The sequence below is a fragment of the Rattus norvegicus genome, chromosome 8, assembly GCF_036323735.1.
Source record: "Rattus norvegicus strain BN/NHsdMcwi chromosome 8, GRCr8, whole genome shotgun sequence".
Classification (NCBI taxonomy): domain Eukaryota; kingdom Metazoa; phylum Chordata; class Mammalia; order Rodentia; family Muridae; genus Rattus; species Rattus norvegicus.
Window position 1 is genome coordinate 66,078,695 of NC_086026.1, and position 14,929 is coordinate 66,093,623.

Genomic DNA, 14,929 nt, shown 5'->3' on the forward strand with positions numbered 1-14,929 from the left:
TCGAGGCCCATGGGACCCAGTCAGGAACCAACACCAAGAGAGCAGCAAGTGGGGATAAAGCAAAGAGCAGAAGCCAGGCTCATGATCCAACAGACAGCTCTAGGCTCAAATCCCCACTCCACACTGACCAGGTAGATGGCTCTGTGCCACAGTGTGAGAGAGCAGGATCCTCTCGGGACCCTCCTGGGGTCCTTCAGAAAGAGTGTAGACAGTACAGAGATATACATGGACTGCAGGTGTGGTGCTCTCTGCCAACCCCTACACACTGGGACAACAGAAGGCCTGGTGAGGTAGGGGACAAGGACTCAAACTCTCCTCAGCTCACTGCATTCAGCAGGCCTGGAGGACCAGTCGGCAGTCAGGCACAGCCTCACCCTCCCACCTCACTCAGAGAAGAGACCCATCCCACTCAGTTCTTCACTCAGTATAACTGGGTGACAGGCCTCACTGGGCCGCTGTCCCAGGTATGGTGCCGTCCTTTCCTTCCCTGACTGCAGCGGACACCCAGGCTTGGTGAGGAGTCTGTCAGCCTGCAGGGAGTTGGACGAGGGAGGAAAAAAGAAAGTGTTTTGCTGTCTCTGTCCTTTGCTCCCCCTCTGGTCACCTCTCTCCCAGGGGTTTTCCAACCCCTACCCCAGTGCCCCCAAAACAGCCCTGATACCAATCAGTGCTCTCTCTTTGGAGTCAGAAGAAGAAATATGATTCCAAACTCAAAACATCCCACCGAGGACTCTTCCTTTGCCTGCACCTTATTCCCTTGCTGCTAAAGAACTACACTGTCATATCCAGAAAGGTATTCTCTCTCTCTCTCTCTCTCTGTCTCTGTCTCTGTCTCTTCTCTCTGTCTCTGTCTCTCTGTCTCTGTCTCTGACTGTCTCTCTGTCTCTGTCTCTGTCTCTGTGTGTGTCTATCTCTCCCTCTAACTCTCTGTCTCTGTCTCTGACTGCCTCTCTCTGTCTCTCTGTCTCTCTCTGTCTCTGTCTCTCTCTGTCTCTGTCTCTGACTGTCTCTCTGTCTCTGTCTCTGTGTGTGTCTATCTCTCCCTCTAACTCTCTGTCTCTGTCCCTGACTGCCTCTCTCTGTCTCTCTCTGTCTCTGTCTGTCTCTGTCTCTGTCTCTGTCTCTGTCTCTCTCTCTCTCTCTGTGTATGTGTGTGTGTCTGTCTCTCCCTCTGTCTCTCTCTGTGTGTCCCTCTCTGTCTCTCTCTCTGTCTCTTACACCACACACACACACACACACACACACACACACACACACACACACACACACCACCCACTCCTGGTTTTCCAGATTAGAGTCCTAAGCCCTCTATGAGGCCAGCCTCCATTTTCTTCTTCCCCATTGCCCCCTCGAAGCAGCTAGTGTGGATAGATAGGCCGAGCTTCCCTAGAACCCACATGGCCAGAGCCTGATAACATTCTCCTAAATTGAACAGTAAACAAGAAGTTGTTTCAGATTTTTTTTCCCTGACATTGTGGTTCCTTATTAATCTCACAGCAAACAAAGGGAAGGGAGACAATCCAAAAGAGGTCACTTCCTGTCTCCCATGAAACCAACCTCCAATCTGTGCCCAAAGACCCACCCAGAGGTGGTCCCATCCCAGCCACCTGACAGGCTCCAGGGCTCCTCAGACTCTTGGCCCTTCTATGTGCACCAGGCCTGGCCATCACCCAGGGCCACTCCCTAGGTCCCCTTTCTGTTCTCTGTGTGTGACCTTGGACAGGACAGATGACCTCTGGGGCCTTGGCTTGTTCATCTTGTCAACATCTTCATTTCTCAAGGATAAAATGAAGAGAACAGACATGACCCTTTGAGATTAGACAGAAACGTTTCCTCTTGTTTTAAGAGACAAATGTTGAAATATTTAGGGATGAAATGTCACAATGTCTATGATATACTTCAAAATTATTTAGGAAAAAAAAAAGATTGTTAAATCCCGTCAGGGGTGTCTGGGAGTTTCCAGTACTGTTCTCTTTGCCTTTCTAAATGTCTGAAAATGTTCTTAACAGAAAGTTAAAAAGCACTGGTCACGTGACCAAGCCCACAAACAATGCCTTGAGCTCCCAGGCATACCTGAAAGGCAACTGGGTCTTGTATGTAGGTTAAACATCCCCCCTGCCATCTCCTCACATCGGTTCCCTAGAAATTGCTTTCTCACGCATTGCGCTGTAGCTAGCTCAGGGTTTAGAAGCCAGACCCAGCCCTTCACTGAGGTAACTAATGCCTATGGCCATTGGTCCTCTGTCCTCCAGTCTCCTGTCCACACTGCAGTGGTCTACAGTCCTGGGTCAATCCATCTCTGATCCTCAAGAAAATATTAGGAAGAGATGAGGGCAAGCTGCCATCATTCAAAGGCAAAGCCCCACCCCACAGAGTGACTGATGTCCCATTTAACAGGCAGGAAAGAGGAGGCCAGAGATAGGAGAGATTGGAAACAGAATAGGGAAAATTAAAACACAGAGGAAAGTGAGCAAAAAATCCCTGTGTGCCCCCCAAAGATGCTCTTCCCCCATCTCAACCCTGGCTCGTAGACTGGAGGAAGGTCCTGAACCTCTGTTCTCTAGCTTCTCTTTGTCCAGCCTCCTGGTCAGGGATGGACGGCTTGATGGAAATCCTCCAGCCTGGCCCGGATGACCTGTACCAGTGCTGGCCAGGCCTGCCCCACTGGTCGATCATGAAGAGTTATCAGTACCCCAAATAATCAATCGCTAATTGCTGAATGCCATGCAATTCATCGGCAAGAGTTATGTGTGGCCAGTGACTGGGCGCCCCCGCACCAGTCTGATGGAGCCTCCCCGGACAGAGCGGGCTGTCTGTGGTAAGCAATGCAGCAGAGAAGCTGCCCATAACTTTAAGTTTCTCAAACAATATAGTGGGCTCAGCCCACATCCTGGGCCCTCGGGCCACCCAGGGAGGAAGTGGCAGGGGCCATGGAGACCCTGAGGGATGAACCACATGCCTCAATTAGTTTATCTGTCCTTCAAGCAGGCCAGTTACCCAAGATGAATAAACCACAGCAGAGGGATGGGGAAATAGCAGGGAGAAGCTAGCAGCTAGTAGCATGGAGTCAGACTATACACAGCGCCGGGGAGCTGGAACACCAGCCTGGAGGGGACGGGGAATCCTGCAGGGAGCTGAGTGACAGTCACCTCTGGACCACATGCTTCAGGCAGTTGGCCTTAGCCATCTCTGTCCTCACAGCACCCAGCACAGCTGGGCTCATAGGAAGCACCCAGCAAGTGAATCACCAAATGCTTGCAGGTCATTAGATTGTAGGGTACAGACTCCTGAGCTCATTGTCATGTGTGTCTTTATGCTCCACCAACTTACAAATACACGTTTGTGCTAGAGCCTCAGAATCAGCCTTGGGACACAGGCTAAGAGATCACTATTTTCAATCAACATAGAAATGGGGCTTGGAGGAACACTGGCTTCCCTAGAGTCACACAGAGGTCATTCGCAGAGTTCAGGACCTTCACTCACCCTCCCATCCACCAAGATTGAGCCCCACTCACTTTGGCACAGCCAGAGCTGTACGAGAGCTACCCTTAGGTCCTCCTAGCTTCTTTCGCTGCTGTGCCGGGAGCTGCCCACACTTAGCGCCTTGACCACTTGGCAAAAATAGGGAGACATGGGCAATGCTTTTGAGCACCCCGGATACCAGCTGCTGTGACTGGAGCTGGTCACCATTTACTCCAGCTATAATGGAAACAGTGCTGATCAGACCTTTCCAGAGTCCCTAAGCTTGGAGCAGACAGAAGACAAAATCACTCGCGGTTTCTACCCCAGAAGTCTGGGGAATCTAATCCTGGAGCAAAGACACTGGACTAGGAGACCAGAGGTGTGTTCCAACCCAAGTATCACTTCCCCGATGCTTCTGTTCTCTCATCTGTGGAACGAGGTAATGCTCTGCCCACACGGTAGAGCAGCCCTCAGGATTAAACATTAATATAAAAGTGCAGGAGGGGGTTGGGGATTTAGCTCAGTGGTAGAGCGCTTGCCTGGCAAGCGCAAGGCCCTGGGTTCGGTCCTCAGCTCCAAAAAAAAAAAAAAAAAAAAAAGACAACAAAAGTGCAGGAGCCATGGCTCTGCAGTTAAGAGCACTGGCCGCACAGGACCCAGGTTCAGTTCCCAGCTCCCTCTTGGTGGCTGGTAACCATCTCTAAGTCCAGCTGCAGAGGATCCAACAGCTTCTGCTGACCTGTTTAGGAACTGTATGCATCTGTGCACTTAGATAATGCAGGTAAAAACTCATACACCTAAAATTTAAATAATACTTTACAATATATGTAAATATACATATGGATACATATATATGAAGCCAAGTGTACTGACATGTGATCCCAGCACTTTGTAGGTGGAGGCAGAAGGATCAGGAGTTCAAGGTCAGCCTCTGCTGGATAGTGAGTTTAAGGCCAGCCTGAGCCGTAGGAGGTCCTACTACCACTCCCAAAAGTATAAAAATATGAGAAGTCTATAGGAAGTTTTGTTCAAGGAGATAATACCAAGGCACTTCTTTGCTTTAGTCAGGACATTGAAACCAACAGGACTGAACGCTGCTCTTCTGTCCACTGCCCCCCAACCCCTATCCCCCGCAGAAGGCACAAAATGAGCTATCATTACCTGAATAGAATGTTTTCGAAGTGTGGTGATGACATTTCTACTAAGCTAACATCAATCTCTCCATGATACAGGTAAAAAACTAAATTTGGGGGGAGGGAGGGGAGGATGTGATTTATCCAGGCTCACCTGGCTCAGCAGCAGCTGAATAAAAATTAAAACCCAGTTCCATCTGGCATCCACACCCTGGGCCATTTTGATCATACGTGGTTGATTTAAGACGCCTGTCCACACCAAAACTCTCAGAGACAGAATCAGTTCTCGGTGTGAGGAAGTATACAGGCCACCATAAAGACTCCACTGAGACCTGAGACTAGCTCTCCAAGGCTCATGGGCCACAGGTCCATCAGAGCTGGGCGGGGCATATGAGAGCAAGATGGCTGCCCCAGCTGGCCTTAAGCGAACTGGACAAGTCCCAGACACAGGGCTGCCTGTCCAGCTGCCCTAGCAGATGGGTGCTACAAGTGGGCTACCTGCCAAGACCCAACCTCCATGTCCAAACCAACCTGGACATCAAGGTTCCATTTCAGCCTCTGCCTGCCCTGGCTCTGGTGGCTGGAACTGCCCATGTAGACCCAGAAGGCCATGGTGACAGCCGCCATCCCTCTTCCAGCAGTCAGCGCCTCCCCTGATGTGGCCATATGGCCCCATATGCTCCCTGACAGCTGGACTGCAGGAGCAACTGCCTCCTTAGAGCCCCTGAGGCCTCACCACCCCACCCACCTCTGCCCAGCAGGCCCTGGAAATAGCCAGGGAAACCCTAGGCTGGAATGCTGTACCCCCCAACTTCATGCCCTTCACCAGCCACAGCCCCTCTAGAGTCAATCTCTTCATCTGCTGACCTCAACTCCTTTGCTTTGCATCCTACTTCTAAGATTATAAATCACCCAAACTCATCCAGTCATTCGGGGAGACAATCTTGCCCATTTTATAGAGAGGCCCAAGGGCTCAGTGGCTCACTCAGAAGCATCTGTGACTCAGGGCACTTGCTGTGTCTACGTGTCTCATACATAAGACTGGAGGTAGTCTGAGCTCTAGGCCTATGCTTGTGATCCACTCATGTCCCAACTCGGGGGAAAAAATCTCTGTGACACTTGCCCTTCCCATGAAAAGACACCAGGCTTCTGCCCCAGCTGCTGCCCTTGCCCCAAGCCTGGACTTCCCGAAACCTCGGGACCATCTCACTGCCTCTCTGGCCAAAGCTCCCCACCATCAGCAGCAGGCGAGGTTTAAATCACAAATCTAATTTTGTCCCTTGAGAATTTCATCCCTGACCCCTGCCTGTATCTGGCATCAGCACGCACTCCTTCTCTGGACACTGAGACTCTCTTTATGTCGTCTTGTTTATAGCCTGTCACTCTCCCGAGTGAGCTACTCCATAGCAAACACACTCTACCCACACCGGGTGCTTCCCACACCCCTGCCTTTGCTCCTGCTGGGCCATCTCCTGAAAGCCCTCACCCTCATCCACATTCTCCAGTCATTCATTGATTCAACAAAGATTTATTGAGCATCCACCACGTGCCAGAAACATTTCAGCAGTCCCGAATCCCTCCCGGGCATCAATGCCCTCTGAACTGTCCTCTCACGCCCCCCAATCCGTGCTTGTGTAATTCACTCGGCCTGCTCAGCTCAGACCCAGGATTGTAGGTTCAAGCACGCTCCTCTTCACAGCTCATGCAAGGGGGACTGGCACTATGATCAGTATCCCGTGTGGGCAGCTGGACAGACAGCACCCCAGGTTCCAAACCAGACATCTCAGGAATACAGTGAGCCCTAAGTGCAGGATTCCAAGCAGTGGAGGCAAGGTCCAAGATAAGGTTGGTGGGGGCAGTGGGGGAGGTATTAAGTTCTGGAAATCATGAAAAAGATTACACTGACTAGAGTGACCCCTCTAGCTCTAAAAGTACCCCCAAAATGGTCAGAGACAAATTTTGCCATGGAGTTACCCATGATCCAACCAACCTAGCCACTTTCTTAGGTAATAATTTAAACCCCAGACAAAACGGAGGTGGGTCAGATTCTTAGCTAGGGAACGAAACCAGGGGCCACAGTCCTGAGGTTGGAGTGGAGTGGCTGTCTTCTTAAGGAGGAGTCAGGAGAACTCAGGAGGAGTCTTATCCCAGCAGCACCAAGGCCCAAAGTGGTGACTTGCCCTTTCCCCAGCTTAGAAAGACACAGAGGACTCTTCTGGACAGAACCAGCCAGAGGCGTGGAGCAGGGCCACCTCTAAAACAGAAGACTAAGACAGGAATTCAAAAGGCCTGGATGACAAAAGTCGGGCCATGCCAGACCTTAAGCCACTCTCCAGTCACCTAGGACATTGATCCACACCCAAGAAACAAAATCCCAGGGCTCCATGATAGGGCTCTGCCCAACATGTAAGCCCTCAGTTGGATTTCCAGCACCTCAGAACAAAATGGAAGCCCAGGTTAGGGAGATGAGGAAGGAGAGGGAACATAGCTGAAAGGAAACAGAAAAACCTTGGCTGAGAACATCAAGTTTGCAGGAGAACCAGCCAGAGCCAGCACAGGAGAAAAGAGAGGGGAGGGGCTGCCTGGGAAGGGAAACCAACAGAGGCTGAGGAAGCTGTGGCATCGCCCATCCAGCAGGTACAACCACCACACCCAAGGTGAGGCCTGGTCATTCCTGAGCCACAAACTGCACTTCAAAAGGCCTGAATAGACCTGAGGAGACAGAGAGACCTGCAGGCTTACAGCTCTGGCCTCCTGTGTTTGAGCTGGGCCCCTTGGGGAGGAACTGGACCAGCAGGCATCAAGATTCCTCTCCTCCCCTTAACAGTTGCTTTTAGCTCTCCATGGCAAAATTTACTTGCTAAAGGATGAACTCTTTGGCCCAGGAGGCCCACACAGATGGATAACGCCAAGGCTCACCATAGCTCTGATCCTGAGATAATACTGACAGGCCAGAGCTGGGCCGAGTGTGAGTGTGAATATGAGTGTGAGTGTGAGTATGAGTAGCAGACCAGGCTACAAACCATCACAGAGCACAGACAGGCTCTGGTCCCAAATCCAGGCAGCACGAACTTAGCCAGACTGGCCATAGATCAAGTCAGAGAAATAAAGTGCCTTGGCTGAACAGCTTCAGGCTAAGCAGCTATCCCATCCGGGAAAGATGCTGGTGACTGACAGCAGAGAGCTGTCCTGGGGTGACTCCAGCAACAGGCCTCTAGAGTTCCAGGTCAATGAACAAAATCTAATTACCCGGTCTGTCTCTCCCTGCTTCTCCAGGGCCAGGATCAGAGCATCCCATCAGAGAGGCAAGGGACCGTCCTGAGACAGTGTTCTCCTAGCTCAGTTTCTACTTCGGCACCCTCCTGTGGGCAGAAAGCCTCCCTAAGGGTCCTGCCTTCTCCTGAGGTGGCTGACAGACTCCAGGGAGATAATGGAGGTGGAAGGAAGTGTTACCTCTGAAAGCTAGTCACAAGTAGAGGTTGCCTTCCTAGAAAATCCAGCTAGATACTGGCTGGCCCCTCCAAGCAACATCCAAGCTAAGATCAAGGCTTTGAAGCCCAAAGGCTTGTACTTTGGATGCCAGGGAAAAGCGACTATGGGCTCCATCTGTACAGAAGAGAAGTGGAAGGATTCAAGATCAATCAACAGCCAAAAGTTGCTTCCTAGAGGAGGAAGAATGTGTGCCGGAGATAAAGACTTAGCAGGGGAACTCTGGAATGTTTCCTGAAGCAGCCAGTACAGAACCAGCAAAGACTCAGCCGGAAAGGGATACACCCAATAAGACAGGCTTGACACACATTGCCCAAAAGCTGGGATGGGGATGCCCGGCTAGTGGGCCTGGTTATGCCCCTCCCATCTATCCCCAGCCTCTAGAGAGCTGGGCATCTAGTTCCCCCGAGTAGCACAACTCAAACACAATTGTTTCCATTGCCAGGTAGACCCTTTCTTTCAGCAGCCAGTCCACTAAGCAGGAGGCCGGGGACACACTCAGGGTCACACATCTACACTCTTCCCACTCCCCCACCTTCATGCTACTTGCAAAGACATCTATCTCTTGGCCCTTGTGGAGCTGTCAGTATGCCATCCCGCCTGACCCTGTCAGGGTCACAGGAATCTGGTATGGGAACAACTCCAGGGGCGTTGCTGAGCTTGATAGTCGTCCCAGAGAGCCCATGGTTGACCTGAGGCAACCCTCGACCCCTCAGGGGCCCAACAGAGTCCCCACCCAGCTCTCCCTCTTGTTTTCTCCTCCTGAAAGAAAAGCCGAAGTTGTACTATTAAAGCACCTCCACCCCCACCGCCTCCAGGACCACCACGCCCGGTAATGCTCTACAAAGTTGCTCTAAGCTTGGGTGATTTCTGAGCCAGGTGAGGGTTTGGCGGAACTGCGTAGCAGGAGGGGAGCGCGGTCACGCCGAGGGGTGCTGAGCGTGCACGCCTCTCACGGACGCGCACTCCACACCCCACCCCCACGGCTGCCCCCGAGGTTCCAGCCCAATCAGAGGCTGCGCACGCGGCGCTGCCGGCGGGCTGACACCCTACCTCCCCGCCTGCACCCCTGCGGCCCCAGCCCAGCCGCAGCATCCAGACCCAGCCACACTCACCCTCAGAGCCCGCCGTCCGTGCGGGGCTCCGCTCTGGGCCGGCATCACCAGGCTGGGCTCGCCTCCGATCCCAGCTCCAGCTTGGGTTCTCGCTCCACAGGACTCAGCTCCGAGATGGTGGCAGAGGCAACCAGCGAAGAAGGAAGGGCGTGTGTGCGTGTGTGTGTGTGCTTGTGTGTGTGTGAGAGAGAGTGAGAATGTGTGAGAGTGTGTGTATGGGCACAGGAGAGCGCGCACGACGTGTACGCGGCAGAGCCCCCGCGCTCCCCTGCGCGCCCGGCTCCTGCCTCCTGCTCTCCACGCTGCGATGCCAGCAGAATCCCTAACGCGCGCTCCCAGCCTCCCGTGCGCTCACACTCGCGCACACCCGGGCGCGCACACACCCCCGCCGCTGCACACCCGACTCTGCACTTTGGGTTCTCGCCCTCCCGGGGAGCTCATCAAGGGCCCCGGCTGCCACAACGACCTAGCTGCTCGACCCTTCCTGGGCCGACCGCACCTCACGTTCCCCGCCGCTCCCAGAGGACACCCCGCGGGCGTTCCCGCTCCACCGGTGTGCCCTGCCCCGCCGTGGCCGCGCTAGCAACCCCTGCGGGGGCCCAGCTGCCCGGCTCCTGCGGCTTCCTCACACCCCCGCCCACAGCCGTGTGCTCTCTATCCTTTTGGTCGCTGCTCTGGTCTTCCACCTGTCCCTGACCAGTCCCCGGCCTCTCCCTCTGCCTCCCCTTCTGCCTTGCCGCCGCCCTTTTCCGCGCCCACCTCCCCACTGCCCTGCGCTGCCTCTCACATTTTCCGCATCACACCGGGCGCCGCCCGCCGCTCGCTGAGCCCCGACTATGGGCGCGCAGTGGGCGGCGAGGGTCCCCGCTGTCCCTCTGTTCTTGGCCTGAGCTGGGCTGATGGCGACGTCCCGCGCTAGCCTCGGCTGCGACTCACAGCGTTCATCTCGCCGGGACTTAAAGGCATAGTGCACACGGCTCTACCTGCCCCACCCGGGGCGCCGAGAAGAGCGGCCTCACAGAGCTGGAGCAAGTCCGGGCTATGGTGCAGCTAGGGCCGTGTCCGCGGAGCTTGAGTCCAGCCCTCCCGGGCTGGAGGTGAGTCAAGGAGAAGGACGATAGAGAACTGCCCAGACCACACCATCCAGGGGGCGCTCAGCGATTGTTGCTCTAAGCCTGAGGACTGATTAGGATCTGGCGGTGGATAGTGCTGACTGGACTTCCTGGACTTCCAGAACTATGGGGCCCTGGAAGGAAGAATTTGGGAGATAGTTGTCCGGACATTAATCCATCCCCGCTGAAGACACCTGTTATGCAGGAAGGATAGGGCTCCTGGTCCAAGGTGGATTCCCCCTTACTAAGTGACCTTGGACAGATGCTTAGACTTCTTTGAGCCTCAGTTTACCTAGGAAAGACATGGGCTTCCATCATCTCTAGCACCCTGCCTATATGTTGGCTGTTGTGAGGGCATCAGGGTCCTGGAGTCCAGCCTCTTCAGGTCCTGGTTTCCCTCTCTCTTGTTCTGACTCTTCTTCCGTCTCATCAGAGGAAGAGGGGAAAGGTAAAGTTGAGCAGAATGGGAATCTACAGCTACGACACTCTCCAAAACAGCATCTCTCTGGACTTTCCGTGTTCGCGGCTCCTGCAGGGCATTGTTGATTCACCCAGCTGTTCACTAGGCATTTATTTATTATTTACTTACCCCCAACTTGTGCTCGGTGAAGGAGTATCGGAAACTTCCATCGGAAATGAGGAAGCAGGTGTTGGGGGCAGGGGAGAAGGGAGGAGAGCCTAGAAAGCTTCCTGGAGGAGGTGATAGTGAATCCGTTAGAGCATGAGCTGCGTGTGGCCAGGCAGGAGGAATAGGAATCCCGTTCAGAAAGAAAACATAGACCAAGACCGGGAAGTGGGAAATAAGGAGTGTGTGTGTGTGTGTGTGTGTGTGTGTGTGTGTGTGTGTGTGTGTGTGTGTGTTTGAGAAACCTCGAATTGAGTTTCAACTTGATTCTGGGGCAGCAGCATGACAGTTTGATAGATCTAGGTCGGAGTCCTGTTCTCACCTCCCACCCTAAGCTGTCTTTGCAGGAGGTCTCTTCTCTTGCCTAAGCCCTGTCCAACCTCTGGTCCTGTATTGCAGCCTAATGAAGCACAGCCTCCCCCTGCTGACGGGAGCTGGAAGTGGGAGAAGCCCACACTGGGCTCTGCCTGGATGCCATCTGGAAGCTCTCAAGTTCATTATCAAGAAGTTGCCCCACCCCCACCCCGGCCTAGGCAGTTGTAACACACGCCTTTAATCCCAGCATTCAGGAGGCAGAGTCAGGAGGAACTCTTGAGTTTGAGGCTAGCCTGGTCTATAAATCGAGTTCTGGGACAGCCAAGGCTACACAGAGAAACCCTGTTTCAAAGAGGGGAGAGGGAACCTAAGGGGACTAACACAGAGGAGTAACTCAGACCACAGTGGCATTTGTCCTCTGTCCTTTTCCTTTCCTGTCCCTAAGCCTGGCTCTGTGACCCCTCCTTAAGTCCCTTCCTGGCTCCATTTTCTCCTTCCCTGGCCCCTTTTCCTCTCCATTCCCATCAGACTTCCCAGAGCCTCCAGGGAGATGAGCTCAGGGCTGTTGGCTCCACACACCTCCTGAGGAGTCACCCAGGGCATCCAGGTGGCTCTAGGGAAGCAAACAGAGACAAACAGCCATTTCCCAGAGGCCCTGCAATCAAGCAGAGAAGCAGCTTGTGTCCCATTTGTTTATCCGACTCCTGTCCTGGAAGCCACACGGCAACGTTTCGGTATACGCTTAGGAATCAGTGCTTCCTGCTTTGCAATGCAACCCCCACAGCTAACGCACCTTCTCTAGCTTCCACTTCCACCTGAAATGCTGGAACAAGGGGCCCATCAGGAACGAGGCACCCAAGTCTAGTTCTTTCATTCGTCCTTGGTGTATCCAAGTCTAGCCTGGCCCCTCCCTCCAAGGGTTCTGCAGGTGTCTTGCCAAGGTGCAGTCACTGCTTCCACCCACCTCCTGTAAGACCAGTAAAGGACAATGTGGCTGTGTGTCTGACCCAGTCCTCAAGCAAGGGCCAGCCGAGGCTGGCAACACCTACAGGCAATCCCAGGAAGAAGTGGATATTTACCAACTGCTACTTCCCATGAAGATTAGGTCTGGAACCCTGATCACAGGCAGCAAGGGCTTGAAAAAAAGGACAGACCCACGGGTAGATGGACACAGGAAAGTTAAGGACAATGGGGATGAGGGTGCTCTGACGCACACATTACGCCATGAACAGAAGTGTTCACTATGTACAGTGCAGAGCCATGCTCAGCTAGTCGCAGTAGAAGGTCTCTGCAGGTGAGCAGCCTTGGGCTGTAATCACCCAAGACACGGAGCAGCACTTCCTGCTTTTGTATACACTGGGCCCTTGTTCTCACTTGGACCCTCTGAGCCTCACCCAGGGAAGACTTTGCTACTCCCACCAGGCTGAAACATAAGGTCCTTGATGTGGCTAAACCCGTGTCAGCCATACACAGTCACCCAATACTTCACTTACTTAGGGCTGCTTCTGCCTCTACACCCATCCACTTCACAAGCCTCGGTTTCCTGGGTCAAAGTAAATAATGGAGTTCAGAGGGTTCTGAGAAATGTCACAGCAAGCTTGTGTCTTTAAATGCATGGCGTTTCCCCATCTCCGAGTCTTTACCTGCTTACTATCCCCACCGCCTCTTTTTTCTTTTCTCCATCTTTATTAAATTGGGTATTTCTTATTTACATTTCAACTTTTATTCCCTTTTCCGGTTTCCGGGCAAACATCCCCCTAACCCTTCCCTCTCCCCCTTTATATAGGTGTTCCCCTCCCCATCCTTCCCCCATTACCGCCCTCCCCACAACAATTACGTTCACTGGGGGTTCAGTCTTGGCAGGACCAAGGGCTTCCCCTTCCACTGGTGCTCTTACTAGGCTATTCATTGCTACCTATGAGGTCAGAGCCCAGGGTCAGTCCATGCATAGTCTCTGGGTAGTGGCTTAGTCCCTGGAAGCTCTGGTTGGTTGTCATTGTTGTTCATATGGGGTCTTGAGCCCCTTCAAGCTCTTTCAGTCCTTTCTCTGAATCCTTCAATGGGGGTCCCATTCTCAGTTCCGTAGTTTGCTGCTGGCATTCGCCTATGTATTTGCCGTATTCTGGCTGTGTCTCTCAGGAGAGATCTCCATCCGGTTCCTGTCAGTCTGCACTTCTTTGCTTCGTCCACCTTATCTAGTTTGGTGGCTGTATATGTATGGGCCACATGTGGGGCAGGCTCTGAATGGGCGTTCCTTCAGTCTCTGTTCTAAACTTTGCCTCCCTATCCCCTCCTCTCAATGTCTCTGCTATATGCCCACCTTTCTGTTCCTCAGCAGCGTTCTCTCCATCACTCCCATTCTAATCTGTGCTTAGCACGCGACGCACAGGAGCCTCCCATCACTTCACATCCTGACTCTAGTCCCCTTTCAGAGAAGAAAAGAACAAGGCTCAGCATGGGCCCCCCAGATTCGAACCGAGAGCCTGTATTCCTTCTGGGAGCATGTATCCAGGATGAATCCAGCAGCCCTAGGGTGGAAAGAAAGGGGTGTAAACCGTCACCCAGGAAAAAAAGACAAGAACTGAAGCTGGCATTATGAAGGACTTGAATGGGAGGGCTTGCATGGTTTGCAGAATCAGGAGAGACACCTAGTCTTAGTGTTTGACCTAGAACCAGGGGTGGAAGAGACATCAACTCACAGAAGGTGTGGATCCCATAGAGAGCACTGCATATGCAAAGGCCCTGTGGTGAGAAGACAAAGAGAGAAGCCATGTGATCGGTGCACAACAAGAAAAAGGAATTGGAGCTGGAGCTGCCTGTAACGTGAGGCCGAGACAATAGGTTCTGGTGGGCTGTGTGGGGAGTTGGATTTTCAGCCTTGAGGCTCTGAACAACCCTGGGTGTTCAAAGCAAGGGATGATGAGCCCGCTTTGTTTCACTACACCACAACTCAGCACCTGCAGCCAGCCATCACTTCTCCTAAGGCCCAGAGCCTAGCACAGGGCAGGGCAGACTCAGAAACGTGGGCGTGGCAGCTGGGCTGACGATTCAAGGGATCGGGAGAGCTTGGCTTCTCCTGAGTGCACCTAGGCAGCACCCTGCCCTCCCTGTCTCACATAAGTAAGCGCCATGTCTGCTCCATCTTGAGCCATAGCTACCACAAGGAAGGAAAAGGAAGACACAAGCAAAATGCCCCATCAGAGTTCCAGGGGTGTCCCAAGCCTGCCATTGGCTTGTACCCCCCTGCCCTCCTCCACTCTCCCCAGATGGGACATTCCTCCCTGGGAGGCCTCTTCCTGTGCTCTCACTGGTTTTTCCTTGTCAGACAGCCTGGGAAAGGTTGCTGCCCAGCCTGGGAGCAGTGCAGGAGTACCCGCCACAGTGCCACCTTGCTTTTCCAGAAAGCAGTCGGCTTCTTCTGAGTTGTGCTACCCTGTGCCACTTCACTTGTCACAGCAGCCATGCAGTCCCTGGTCAGAGGGTTCCTGAGGAAGTGGAGATGACCCTGCAGGTGACGGTGAGCTCATGGAGCAAGATGTTGCCGGGAGGGCTCTCTCAGCCCTGGTCCTCCCATGCTAATCACCCCCACCCAGGCCTTCAGGAAGGGCTCTGCTCGGCTCAAAGTCCAGGAAGGCTGGCTGCTGCCCAGGGAAGGAGACGTGTAGTCCAGCACAGGCG

The 14,929-nt window shown here is 53.4% G+C and overlaps 1 protein-coding gene across 5 annotated transcripts in view; it reads right to left on the minus strand.

Moving 5' to 3' along the window:
- Lingo1 (leucine rich repeat and Ig domain containing 1) overlaps positions 1–10,791 on the minus strand; it is a 182,211-nt gene extending 171,420 nt beyond the window's left edge. For 3 of the 5 annotated variants that reach the window (XM_008766270.4, XM_017595646.3, XM_017595647.3), the window contains exon 1: positions 9,200–10,719. The gene's annotated coding sequence lies outside the window, so the exon portion shown is untranslated. Of the gene's footprint in view, positions 1–9,199 lie in introns of all 5 variants that reach the window. The other 2 variants (XR_010053964.1, XR_005487818.2) reach the window with 2 other exon arrangements.
- Positions 10,792–14,929: the final 4,138 nt, after the last annotated feature.